The following is a 13230-nucleotide window of genomic DNA, read 5'->3' as shown; positions in this document are numbered from 1 at the left end:
CGGCCCCACGAGCCCCCTCCCTGCCGGGGGCGGCAGCCACAGCAGCTGCCCCCGCGCTGGCTCCCGCAGCCCCCGGGACGGGAACGGGCTCAGGGACCGCCGGGGGCTGCGCTCGGCTGAAGTTCGCGGCAGGACCGAGCACCGGGCCCCCCTCCCCAGCCGGGACCCGCGCACCCCCTCCCGCTGGCCCGCACGCCCCCCTTCCCCCGGCCGCGGCAAACTTTGCCGAGGGGACAATAGCGCCGAGCCCGTCCCGCTCCGCGCCCGCACTCCGAGCGCTCCGAGCCCCGCCACACCGGCACCCCCGGGACCCCCGCTCGGCGCAGCCCCAGGGCGGCGCGGCCGGCTTGCCTTGGTTATTATTTTATTATTTCTAACATTTTATTTTTATTTTTTACCTGTTCCAGGCCCGGCGCGCCCGGGGCAGGGGAAGCGCATGAAGGGTGTCGGGGGTCGCGGCGGGGGCGGGGGCGGCCGCGGCGCCCAGGCCCGGGGGCGGCGGCGGCGCCTATTGTTCTCCGCCGCCGGCGGATACAATGTAGCGAAGCGGCGCGATCGCCCCGCACCGGGCGGCGCGTGCGCCCCGGCCCGCCCCGCGGCCCCGCCCCGCGCCGCGCCGGGCCCTAACGCCGCTGCTGCCGCCGCCGGGGCCGCTGCTGCCGCCGCCGCTCCGCCTCCCGCCGCTGTGCTGTCCGCCCGCCCCGCGCTCCCCGCATAGTTCCCCCCGCCGCGGCGGCAGCGGCGGCGTCTCCCCGCGCAGCCCCCCCGGCGCCCGCCTCTGCCGCCTCCCCCCGCACGCCCTCACGACTCGCGGCCGCACGCCCCGCCCCCGCCGTATCCCTCCGCCGCCCGTACGAGCAGCGAGGGGCGGGGGAGTGATAGAGCCCCGCGCGCGCCCCGCGGCACCGGCACACGCGTGGCCGCGCCGGGGGCGGTGGAACGGGGCGGCGGCGGCGCCGCTGGGGCACCGCCGGGACGGGGACTATATTTCCTAGCGGATGGGGACAGGTGCTCGCAGTAGCGGAGGCGGTGACGAAACGGGAGCTCCGCGAGATGGAATGATAAGGCAGAGGGATCTCGGCCAATCAGAAGGCTCTGTCGTGGGGATTGGCAGGTGATTCGGCCACCCAGGGCGCGGATTGTGGCGGTCCCCGCCCACCGAGCGCGGGGGCGGGGCCCGGGGGCGGCCGCTGGTTGCCGTCGCCGCCCGCAGCTCCTGTCGCGCCGCCGGCGGGGCCCCCGGCGGGGCCGGCCGGGCCGGGGTCTCGGGGGTGCCGCTGCGGAGCCCCCGCCCGGCAGCTGCTGCCTCGCAGCGCCGCCCCCCGGGACCATCGCCGAGGGGCGGGAGGGGCCCGGCGGGACCTGCGTGGCTGCCGTGGCCCGGCCGCGCCGCCCCCTCGGGGAGCCCCGGGGCCCGTTCCGTGGTGCCGGGGTTGCGCGGCTGCCACCCGGTCCCGGAGGGGCCCTGCAGTGCAGCGGGGTTCGGATGGAGAGTCCGTGTGTGACACCCTGGGGTGTCTCGGGGTGGGTTGAATGGGGAGAGGCCTCAAATATCGTCTCGTTCCACCCCTGCCCTGGGCAGGGACACCCCCACTGTCCCAGGCTGCTCCAGCCCCAATGTCCAGCCTGGCCTGGGACACTGCCAGGGATCCAGGGGCAGCCACAGCTGCTCTGGGCACCCTGTGCCAGGGCTCCCCACCCTCCCAGGGAACAATTCCTGCCCAATATCCCATCCAGCCCTGCCCTCTGCCACTGGCAGCCATTCCCTGTGTCCTGTCCCTCCAGCCCTTGTCCCCAGTCCCTCTCCAGGTCCAGGAAAAGGAAGATGAACATTGTCTCATCACTGCTGCTCTGTTAAAAGGAGCCATTCAGCACCTCCTGCTGCATTTTCTCTGTGCCCAGTGGCCCTTGGGACTGGTGCCATCCCCCAGCACCCCGAGCCCAGCCACTCCCCCCACTGTGAGTCCTCCTGCCACATCATCCCTCTCCTGCTGCTCCCCCCCTGCCTTGTGCTCCCAGGGATGACAGGGAGAAGATGAAACATTTCCCTAATATAATTATATTCTAATTTTGCATGTGTGGCCATAATTTCCCTGTCAACAATTGTAATTAAACCTTTGAGCTTCACTCTCCTGCTGCCAGTGGCTGGGCAAAGCCAAGTGTTGATGGGATGGGATGGGATGGGATGGGATGGGATGGGATGGGATGGGATGGGATGGGATGGGATGGGATGGGATGGGATGGGATGGGATGGGATGGGATGGGATGTGCCTCGCTGGTTTTCCACAGACATCTGTGGCCAGGACAGTGTGGGATGAAAGCAGTGAGGAGATTTTCCTGCTCTGAGCTGTTTTGGTCACTTGTTTCTATGTTGAATATCAAATTTGCATTTCACAGAATGGTTGGGGTTGGAGGAGACCTCTGGAAATCATCCAGTTCAACTTCCTGCAGGGTCACCCAAAGCAGGTGACACACAAACACATCCAGGTGGGTTTTGGAGTCTCCCTTTCTTGGACAGAGACTCCACAGCCTCTTTGGGCAGCCTGTTCCAGAGCTCTGCCACCCTCATGGAGTTATTCCTCATGGTGAGGAGGGACTTCTGGTGGTTTAATTTATGGCCACTGCTCCTTGTCCTGTTGCTGGGCACCTGAACAGAATCTGGCACCATTCTCTTGGAGATCCCTGTATGGATTGGTGAGATCCCCTTGCAGTCTTCTCTGGATTAACCAAGCCCAGCTCCCGTGGTCTCCTCATCCGGGAGATGCTCCAGACCCCAAATCATCTTTTGGACTCTGCTGGACCCTCTCCAGTGGCTCCTTGTCCTTGTCCCAGACCTGGACACAGCACCCCAGCTGTGCCTCACTGTGGCTGAGTGAGAGGCAGGATCCTCCCTGCCCTGCTGGCCACACTGCCCAATGCCCCCAGGGTCCCATTGTCCCCCCAGCCCCAGGACACTCTGCTGCTCAGGGACAGTTTGTCATCCACCTGTCCTTCTCTGCAGAGCTGCTCTCAGGGTCACTCCCAGCCTGTGCTGGGATTGCTCCTCCCTGGGTACCTGACCCTGCCCTTGCCCCAGCTGAACCTTCTTAGGTTTCTGTCCACCCACCTCTTCAGCCAGTAATTAATTAGCCTGTTATTAATAATGCCTCCTTCCTGGGCTGGTGGGTGGCAGCATCATGGCAAAAAGTGTGTCCCCAGGCCTGCTCTTGGGGAACTAAGAAGGCTTAAAACTCCTCTGACATTGTGGGGTTTTTTCTTGAAGTTGAGAAGTTCCCCCTTCAGTTCACAGCATGGCCCCTCAGTTTCCCATTTCAGGCTATTTTGGTAGGGCAGGAGGAAGCAGGGGGGATGAGGGGATGCACAAAGGGGCACCATGGGGATGCTGTGCAGACATGTCCACCCAGAGGTGACACCAGAGGGGCTCTGGTGACATTCCCCACCTGGAGATGTGCTGGAGCCTAAGGCTCAGGGACAACCTCAGCATGCCCATGGCATCTCCTGAGGTGGGGTAGGGCCATAAAACAAGCATGGACAGCACAGAAACACAGAATCCCGGGACCTCCTGAGTGGGAAAGGACCCACAGGGATCATCAGAGCCCAGCTCCTGGCCCTGCACAGGGCAGCCCCAAGAATCATCAAGATTCTCCCAAGAACCCCAAGAACATCTCGAGTTCTCGTGGTTTGCATCCCCTGGGCCTTTGGGATGGAGTTTTCACCATCTTCACAATTGGTTGTTCTGATAACACACAGCTGATAAATAAGAAAATAATGCTGAGGTTGTGTCCATGTGCTGGAAGCTGTGGCTGAAATGAAGCAGTTCCACAGTGACTCCTGCAATGCTCAGAGCTGGTGGTGCCAGGGGAGAAAAGTGTGGTGGAGGCTCCAAAGGCAGCATTGTCCAAAGGAGGAGCTTTCCCCACAGGCAGGTCATCCTCCACAATGTCATCCTCAGCTCTGCTGCACTGGGCAGCTGTGGCTGCCCCTGGATCCCTGGAAGTGTTTTGACCAGCCTGGGTGGGGCTTGGAGCACCTTGGGATAGTGGAGGGGTCCCTGCCCACGTCAAGGGGTGCAACTGGATGGGTTTTAATGTTCCTCCCAACCCAAACCATCCCGTGACTCTGTGATCTCCCCTGGAAGAGGAGCAGTTCCTCTGGCTGGGCTTTTCTCTCTGGTCTCTGTGCCTCAGTTTCCCCCTGTGTGATGACATCAGGGCCATGCTCTGCTCGTGTGGAATCCTTGAAGTTCATTGTCTGTGCAGTTGGGGGTGAGCCCCCCATGCCTGGGCAGGGCAGCCCTGAAGGAGCCCCTGGCAGAACCTGCCTGACCCAGGGGGGCTGAATGAGGTGTCCTGGCCCCATTCCCAGAGCCAAAAACCAGTCCAGGTCACTGAGATCACCAAGGAGTTGCAGGTCTCATTTGTGTCTTCAGAGCTGCTGGTGCAGAAGGAAAGGCTGAGCTGAAGGTGGAGGATGGATGGATGGATGGATGGATGGATGGATGGATGGATGGATGGATGGATGGATGGATGGATGGATGGATGGATTGTTCAAAGGCAGCTTTGGGGAAGGTTGTTCTGTCTCTGCCCCCTACCTTGGCCTGTCAGTGTCTCCAGGGCACATTCCTGGTTCATGGGGGTCTGGAGAAGGCTCCCTGCAATCCTTGGCCAGGAGAGCTTGGGAATGCTGGGCTGGTCCAGCCTCTGCACAGTGGAAATGGGTGGGGGAGCTGTGTGACACCAGCCTCTGCCCTCAGAGCCTCCCACCCCCTTTTACAAAACTGGAATTAATGAAGTACAAGTCGGTGCTGGGCAACAAAATAAGCTTTAGAAAAAATAATATATATACTGGAGAAAAGTGCCCATTTCCCTGGAATTTCCTTCGAGCTGGGCTGGGTTCCTACCCTGTGATTCCCTGGGCAGGATGCTGCCCCCTCCAGCGACCCAGACCCTTTTTCCCTCTGTCAGTGACTGATGCCTGGGTCTGGTGGATGGGCCAGGAGCACCCAGGGAGGGCTGCACTGAGCCCCTGCCCCAAACACGAGGAGCTCCCCCGGCCGTGGGGAGGGTGTCCCACCCTGCTGGGACACTGCAAGGGCCACTGGCCGGGAGCTCGGGGCTCCCCGCGGGGTCCTGGGGACTTTAAGGAGCAGGTTTGAGTTCATATTTGCATTTAGTCACAGTGTGAGTCAGACATTCCAGCCCCGGCTGCCGAAATGCCTCAGCTCTGACTTCTGATTTCCCACTGCAACCTTGGGTTGGTTTTTTATTTTCTTTTTGTTTGGTTTTTTTTTTCCCTCCCCTTTTCTCTTTCCCTTTTCCTTTCTCTTTTTTTCTTCCTTTCCCTGTCCTTTGTGGCCAGCCCCATTTCAAGGGCAGCCCATTGGCACTGGGCACAGGTGGATGGGGCAGGGGCATCCTGCAGTTTATCCTTCCCTGTAGCCCTGGGAAGCCAAGGGAGAATTAAACCCTGCCAGGTGGAGGGGGTTGAGCCAGGGAGCCCCCACATCCCTCCACAGTGCTGGGGGGGCACAGGGGAAGCCACCAGCAGCTTTTGGCTCTCCTGGCCATTGCAGAGAGGTCCCAGGGCAGGGCAAAACTGGGGGGGAGGAGTGGGAGGAAATGGGACAAACTGCCAGAACAAGCCCAGCAGACCCTCCCCTCTGCTTCGGGGAACGTGTCAGGCTTGTGCAGGTTTGTTTGTCCTCAGCAAAAAGCCAGTTCTTGATTTGTAAAGTTTTTAATTAAAACTGACCTGGAGCTCAGCAGGCTCGGAGTGGAGCTGCCTCCCCCATGTGTCCCCCCCTTTCTGTCCCCCTGCACCCGAGCTGGGTCCCACAGGGACATCAAGGTGTCAGCCCAGACGTGGGGGCTGTGGGACCCCCACAGCAGGGGCTGGGGGCAGGAGCTGGGCTGAGTGCTTGGCCAGAAAGGCGATTTTGTTTTTGGTTTCCTGGATGATGCATTCCACATGGCGTTGCATCACTCACAGCTGTTACATCACTTTAGCCAGGAAATTTAAAACAAGTGGCCTGGGCTGGAAATGGTGGTTTAATTATTATTTATGGAGAACAACAACAACAGCCAGAGAGAAGAAAGGCCTCAAAACTACTTTTTTTCCCTCTTTTTAAAGCCCGCCCATGTCTCACATTACAGCGACTTTGTCCCAGCTCTGTCCCAGCCCCTGTGGTGGGGAGCAGCCCCCGGGATGGGCTCCCAGCAGGGTGATTTTGGCCTTGGCTTGGCTGCTTTGGCCACACTGTCCCCTTTTTTCCCCTAGGGTGTCCCCTCCTTCCTGCCATCCCCGCAGAGCTGGGACACCCTCTGCCTCCTGGCACCCAGGGGACACTTGCTGCACCAAAGGGTGAGCCTGTGCCACAGGAGCATCCTTGGCTTCCCTTGCCATCCTCCCTTCAGGTGCCATTTGTCACCAGCAGCCCCTGCCATTGTCCAACCCTGCCAGCTGAGCTGTGACACTCACTGTCCCCCACGGGCACTCTGGAGACACAGGACAGACCCCAGTTCATCCCTGCCTGCTGGGGCTGCCCCACAGGGCATCTGAGGGACACTGGTGGATCCCTTTCTCCAGCCTATTTCACTCCGTCCAGCCGTGGGGACAGAAGTGATGCTGAGAGCATTGTCATCCTCACTGTCCTCCCTGCCTGGAGGCACCAGGGACCCTCTTCTTCCTCTCCTCCTTTGGGCACAGCATAGAACAGGACACCAGTGGCACTGCCACCACCTCGGGGGTCCCTGTCACCAGTGCTCCAGGCAGGACAGGGGGCAATTCTGAGTGCAAACCCAGAGTTTTGTGCAAAGTGTTGAAAAATGCAAAAGCACTCCATCGGCGGTGACACAACCCCCGCGGTCACCTCCTCTGGTCACCTCCCTGGCCACCTCCTCTGGTCACCTCCTCTGGTCACCTCCCTGGCCACCTCCTCTGGTTACCTCCTCTGGTCACCTTCCCTGGCCACCTCCCCTGGTCACTTCGGTGCTGCTCACCCTCCTCACACCCACCAGAACCACCCCCAGTCCCTTGCTCTGCAGGCTGCTGATGGCTCCTCTGGGAATGCACCCCAGCCCTGAGGGTGCTCACAGGGCTCTAAGAAAGTCGTCCCCAAATTTCTGGTTGTACAGAAATCCCGCCCTGGCTGACCCAGGTGAGGACCAGGTCCTTGTGCTGTTTTCCCTGAGCAGTGGGACATCATCCCACACAGGCACAGCAGAGTTGGGGATCCTTGGGGAATTGCTTGGGGAGTTCAGAGGACTTGGAAAACAGCTTTAAAATCGGCAAAAATAAAAGAGCTGGGGTGCTGAGAGCAACCTGGGAATGGTGAGGAGGAGGAAACCCGGCATCCCCGGCCCCAGGTGGGGTCCCCCGGCGCGGCTGCAGCCCAAGATAGAATCCGCCCACGGGCAGGAAACCCTCAGTGCGTGCTCACAGGGCGGGGGAATCTCCTCTGAATGGAAAGAAAAGGCGCCCTCGCCCCCAGAAACCATCTCAGCCCCATCCCCGGGGCCGGGGGATCTCCGGGGGTGCCCCCGAGGGACCGTGTTCCCCCGCCAGGGCGTGGGGGGAAGCCTAGAAAGGGCTGGGAGAACCTGCTGAGGGAGCCTGGTCTGGGCAGAGGCACAGCAGGAGACTCTGGAAAAGGGGTTGGGGACAGGGGGAAGGAGGGAGAAGGAAGGTGGAAGATGGAGCAAAGGAGACAGATGTCATAGGAGTTGGACACGGAGCAGGGACAGGGACAGGAGCCTTGCCCAGAGGCTGCCCAAGATGCCAAATGGGGCATCCAGCACCTTCACAGGTGAGAACAGCAGGGCAGCTGTCAAACCTGAGGGTAAATATTGCCCAAGGAAGGGGACAGCACCCAGGAGCTGCCAGTGTTTCCCTGCCAGCTGGACAGATCCCAGAGCAGGGGTGGGTGCCCCACAGTGAGGAAGGGACAGGAGGAGATGGAAAGTTTTCGATGTCATTTGGATGTGAGTGTGCCATTCTTTGGGCACTTTTCCTGGTTCTTCCAGCTAAACAGCTCAGTGAATTCATCATTTCCATGGGAGAGGATGAGGGAGTTTCAGTCTGCAAATGTGCCCTGAAGGGGAGCTGATCCAAGCTTGGGACACCAGGAGCATGGTGGCCTTTGTGCCTTTGTCTCAGGGGTAAGGACAGGACACTGTGGGGCCTCTTTGGGACCCAGTGGGGGATTTCCCTCCCCTCCCCAGATTTCTTCCCTTAGTGGGTTTTGTGATCTGATGTCAGGTTTCAGCTTCATTTGAGGAGCAATAGAAACCAGAGTGAGGTGAGTCTGTGCTCCAGGCTCTGTCCCCAGTCCATGGCAGAGGGTGCCAGATCCCAGTAGCAGCTCTGCTGTAGCAGGAGAGGGCTCAGCCAGGAAAGAGGAACCCAATTTTCCATCTCAGCCCCATTTCCCATCCTCCCTTCTTGTGGTCTCAGCCCAGGATGGTGTGGGCACTGCCTGCCCCTTCTGCCTTCCCCCTGCTGGCATTGAGAACATCCCCTCTGGCTCTGTCCTGTTCTACATGCACCGTGTCCCACTGGGTGTGACTCTGGCATGAATGGAATCCTGGAACATGCTTAGTTAGAAGGAGCCCACAGGGATGATTGTGTCCAAATCCAAACCCTGTCCAGGAACCCCAACAATCCCCCCCTAAGCATCCCTGAGAGTGTCCAAACATTCCTGCAGCTCTGGCAGCCTTGGGACCATTCCCTGGGGAGCCTGGGCAGTGCCAGCACCCTCGGGGGAAGAACTTTTGCTGATCAATATTCCCCTTGTGTGACCCCTGAGGGACCTAAATTCATGGCTGATCTCCTCAGCAAAGGGCCCAGGGCTGGCTGTGCTTTTCCTGGGGATACAACCCCACATCACCTTATCCTAGAGGGTGCTGGAGGCTGCAGCTGCAGAGCAGCCCCAATCCAGCCCTGTCTCCTGGGCAGGGCTGGGCACAGGGTGCTGTGCATGTCCCAGCCCTTGTCCATCCTCACCACAGCTGCAGATGTGTCTCTGCTGTGTCGTCCCACCACAGCATCGCTTCTCTCTCACTTCCCCAGGCTGAGATGTTGTGTGGGGGGAACCAACCTCAGCAATCCTGGTAAAATTAGAGACCAGCATCCCTGAGAGCTCAGGTCACTGAGCAGAGGGAAAGGAGCAGCAGGAACTGCTGCAGGGCTGAGCTGTGGCCAGGGGAGCAGAGCAGCCTCCCTGAGCTGTGCCCTGTGCCCAGGGCAGGGAATGGGGCTGTGCCCTGGCACAGGGCAGTGGCAGCACTGGCTGCGGGTGCCTGTTCCATGGCTGGAGCTGTTGGTACCCCCCTGGCATTTTGCACTCAGGGTTTTGTGGAAGAGGGGGGGGGCACAGAAAGGACGTGGGATGAGATCCAAAGTGGGTTAAGGGACACTGAAGGAGAAAGAGGAGGAGGCTGAAGTGATGCTCAGCCCTGGGCATGTGAAAGGACAGAGCAGCACAACCCCTCTGCCCCAGCTGGCCAGGAGTTTGTCACTGGCGGGGTCAGGAGGGGACTGAGCACCCCGGGGCTGGGCTTTGGGGGACAGGGGACATTTAGGATACAGGAGGGGCTGTGACCCTGGCCACGGGCTGGTGGGGTGCCAGCAGCCCTGCCAAAGGCTGGGGACACCCCATGGCCCCCATTGCCCTTCAGCCCGTGCCTCACAGGGCAGGGGGAGCCCCGAGCTGCGGGAGGGGCTGGGGGAGGGTGCAGGAAGCAGATTAACGGCAGCCACTCGTGAAATGTAGGGCAGCCCCATCTGTCAGGCGCTCCCGTTCGGATCCGGCTGCGATGCCTCCCCCACCTCCTGCAGCCCCTCCCCACCCTGCTCCTGTAAACCCACATCCGGGGGGGCTGCGGGAGCTCCTCCGAGGGGGAGAGAGGGGGCCTTGGGCTGGCAAAGGGGCTTTTACCTCTGTTAAACCCTGATGTGCCTCTCGTTCCCACGGGGAGCCCCTGGCCAGGGCACCCGCTCGCCTCCAACCCAGAATTTTGACAGACAAGAGTTTTCTCCTCTTCTGAGGTCTCAAAAGCTGGGCAAAAGCTGCAGCTCAAGGAGTCAGGGGGTTATTTAAAATCAGGTGTTTAAGGAAGAAAGGAGTACATTTGGAGATGGGAGAGGTGGAGGTGACTTTGGCTGGCCACGCCTGTGGCCAAACCCGGCAGTGCCATTGCTGGACTGGCTTTGGAGCTGCTTCCAGGGCTTTCCATGGCTGGCAGGATTGGAGAGCACCCAGGAGCTGCTGGGGACAGATCTGCCAGCCCCAGGAGGTGCCAGGGCTGGCTGGAGCACGGAGGAGCCTGGACAGGCTGGGAGCTGCCCTGGCAGCCCAGCCCCTCACCAGCCCCAGGGAAAGCCCTCAAGCCCTTGATGAAACTAGAGATACAAAAACCCTGCCTGCCCCAGAACCTGCCCCTCTCCCACAGAGCATCTTGCTCAGATTTTGAGCAAAACCAGGCAAAAAGCAGCTTGGAACAACCTGCTCTGCCATCAGCTCTGCTCAACATTTGGCACTGTAGGAGAAGGTGCCACTTTTTCACACCAGGAGATGAGTGAAGGGACAAAAATCTGCCTAAAATGAAAATGGACACGTGGGTGTTGCCCAGAGGTACACAGAGTGCCCAGAGCAGCTGAGGCTGCCCTGGAAGTACTGGGGAGGTTGGACAGGTCTTGAAGCAATCTGGGATAGTGGAATATGTCCCTGCCCACGGCAGGGGGTGGGACAAGATGGGCTTTAAGGTCCCTTCCAGCCCGAGCCAGCCTGGGGTTCTGTGTGTGGAACCGGGGGCTGCAGGATGTGTTCACCCGCTGGGGTTTGCACTGACCTCACTTTACCTCGGCAGCCTCAGACACCTGATCTTATCTCGGCATCGAGCTGTGCTGCAGAGAGACGAGTGCCAAGAGCCTCAGCTTCCCCTGCCCTGCCTGCCAGGGCACCCATGGGACACCCACAGCACCCGTGGGACAGTCACAGCTCCCATGGACACACACAGCACCCGTGGGACACACACAGCACCCATGGGACACCCACAGCACCCGTGGGAAAGATACAGCACCCGTGGGACAGACACAGCACCCATGGGACACACACAGCACCCATGGGACACCCACAGCACCCGTGGGACATACACAGCACCCATGGACACACACAGCACCCGTGGGACACACACAGCACCCATGGGACACCCACAGCACCCGTGGGACACACACAGCACCCATGGACACACACAGCACCCGTGGGACAGACACAGCACCCATGGGACACCCACAGCACCCGTGGGACAGACACAGCACCCGTGGGACACACACTGCATCCATGGGACACCCACAGCACCCATGGGACACCCACAGCACCCGTGGGACACACACAGCGCCCATGGACAGATACAGCACCCGTGAACACCCACAGCACCCGTGGGACACTCACAGCTCCCATGGACACACACAGCACCCGTGGGACACACACAGCACCCATGGACACACACAGCACTCGTGGGAAAGACACAGCACCCGTGGGACAGACACAGCACCCATGGGACACCCACAGCACCCGTGGGAAAGACACAGCACCCGTGGGACAGACACAGCATCCATGGGACACCCACAGCACCCATGGGACACCCACAGCACCCGTGGGGCACCCACAGCACCCATGGGACACACACAGCGCCCATGGACACACACAGCACCCGTGGGACACACACAGCACCCATGGGATACACACAGCACCCGTGAACACACACAGCACCCGTGGGAAAGACACAGCACCCGTGGGACACACACAGCACCCGTGGACACACACAGCACCCATGGGACACACACAGCACCCATGGGATACACACAGCACCCGTGAACACACACAGCACCCGTGGGAAAGACACAGCACCCATGGACAGACACAGCACCCGTGGGGCACCCACAGCACCCATGGGACACACACAGCGCCCATGGACACACACAGAACCCGTGAACACACACAGCACCCGTGGGAAAGACACAGCACCCGTGGGACAGACACAGCACCCGTGGGACACACACAGCACCCGTGGGACACACACAGCACCCATGGACACACACAGCACCCATGGGACACACACAGCACCCGTGGGACACACACAGCACCCATGGGATACACACAGCACCCGTGAACACACACAGCAACCGTGGGAAAGACACAGCACCCATGGACAGACACAGCACCCATGGGACACCCACAGCACCCGTGGGACAGACACAGCACCCGTGGGACACCCACAGCACCCATGGGATACACACAGCACCCATGGACAGACACAGCACCCATGGACACACACAGCACCCATGGGATACACACAGCACCCATGGACACACACAGCACCCATGGGACACCCACAGCACCCGTGCGACACCCACAGCACCCATGGGACATACACAGCACCCATGGGACACCCACAGCACACATGGGACACACACAGCATCCATGGGACAGTCACAGCACCTGTGGAACACACACAGCACCCGTGGGATACACACAGCACCCGTGGGACAGACACAGCACCCGTGGGACACCCACAGCACCCGTGGGGCACCCACAGCACCCATGGGACACACACAGAACCCAGGGGACACCCACAGCACCCAGGGGACAGACACAGCCCCCCAGTCAGGGCACCCACACTACACCTGTGGGGCACCCACCTCACTCAGGCACAGCCCCGTGATCTCATCACAGGAATTGAGACACACAGGGGGAGAATCTGCTCCGTGCAGGGGACCAGTGACTGCTCTCAATACTCAAACTCCTCCTGCAGCACCCATCCCCATCTCCATCCCCATATCCATATCCAAATCGATCCCCATACCCATCCCCATATCCATCCCCATATCCATCCCCATATCCATCCCCATACCCATCCCTATATCCATCCCCATATCCATCCCCATACCCATACCCATACCCATCCCTATATCCATCCCCATATCCATCCCCATATCCATCCCCATACCCATCCCTATATCCATCCCCATATCCATCCCCATATCCATCCCCATACCCATCCCCATATCCGTCCCCATATCCGTCCCCATATCCATCCCCATATCCCCCTCCATCCCCAGTGTCCCAGGGAGGAGAGGCTGAGCTGCCTGGCACCATCCTTGTCTCCTTTCCCCCCATTTCTCTGCTTTTTTGGCTGTGCCGTAGCTCTGCAGGTGCCCGGGCTCTGTGGG

At 60.4% G+C, this 13230-nt stretch overlaps 1 protein-coding gene across 14 annotated transcripts in view; it reads right to left on the bottom strand.

The window, feature by feature from the left end:
• TCF3 (transcription factor 3) overlaps positions 1–707 on the bottom strand; it is a 77723-nt gene extending 77016 nt beyond the window's left edge. For 6 of the 14 annotated variants that reach the window (XM_079328557.1, XM_079328559.1, XM_079328561.1 and 3 more), the window contains exon 1: positions 399–705. The gene's annotated coding sequence lies outside the window, so the exon portion shown is untranslated. Of the gene's footprint in view, positions 1–398 lie in introns of all 14 variants that reach the window. The other 8 variants (XM_079328548.1, XM_079328558.1, XM_079328556.1 and 5 more) reach the window with 3 other exon arrangements.
• Positions 708–13230: the final 12523 nt, after the last annotated feature.

The sequence above is a fragment of the Erithacus rubecula genome (genome assembly GCF_903797595.1).
Source record: "Erithacus rubecula genome assembly, chromosome: 28".
NCBI lineage: Eukaryota > Metazoa > Chordata > Aves > Passeriformes > Muscicapidae > Erithacus > Erithacus rubecula.
The sequence above is the reverse complement of the archived record's forward strand: the minus strand, read 5'-3'. Positions and strand labels throughout refer to the sequence as shown.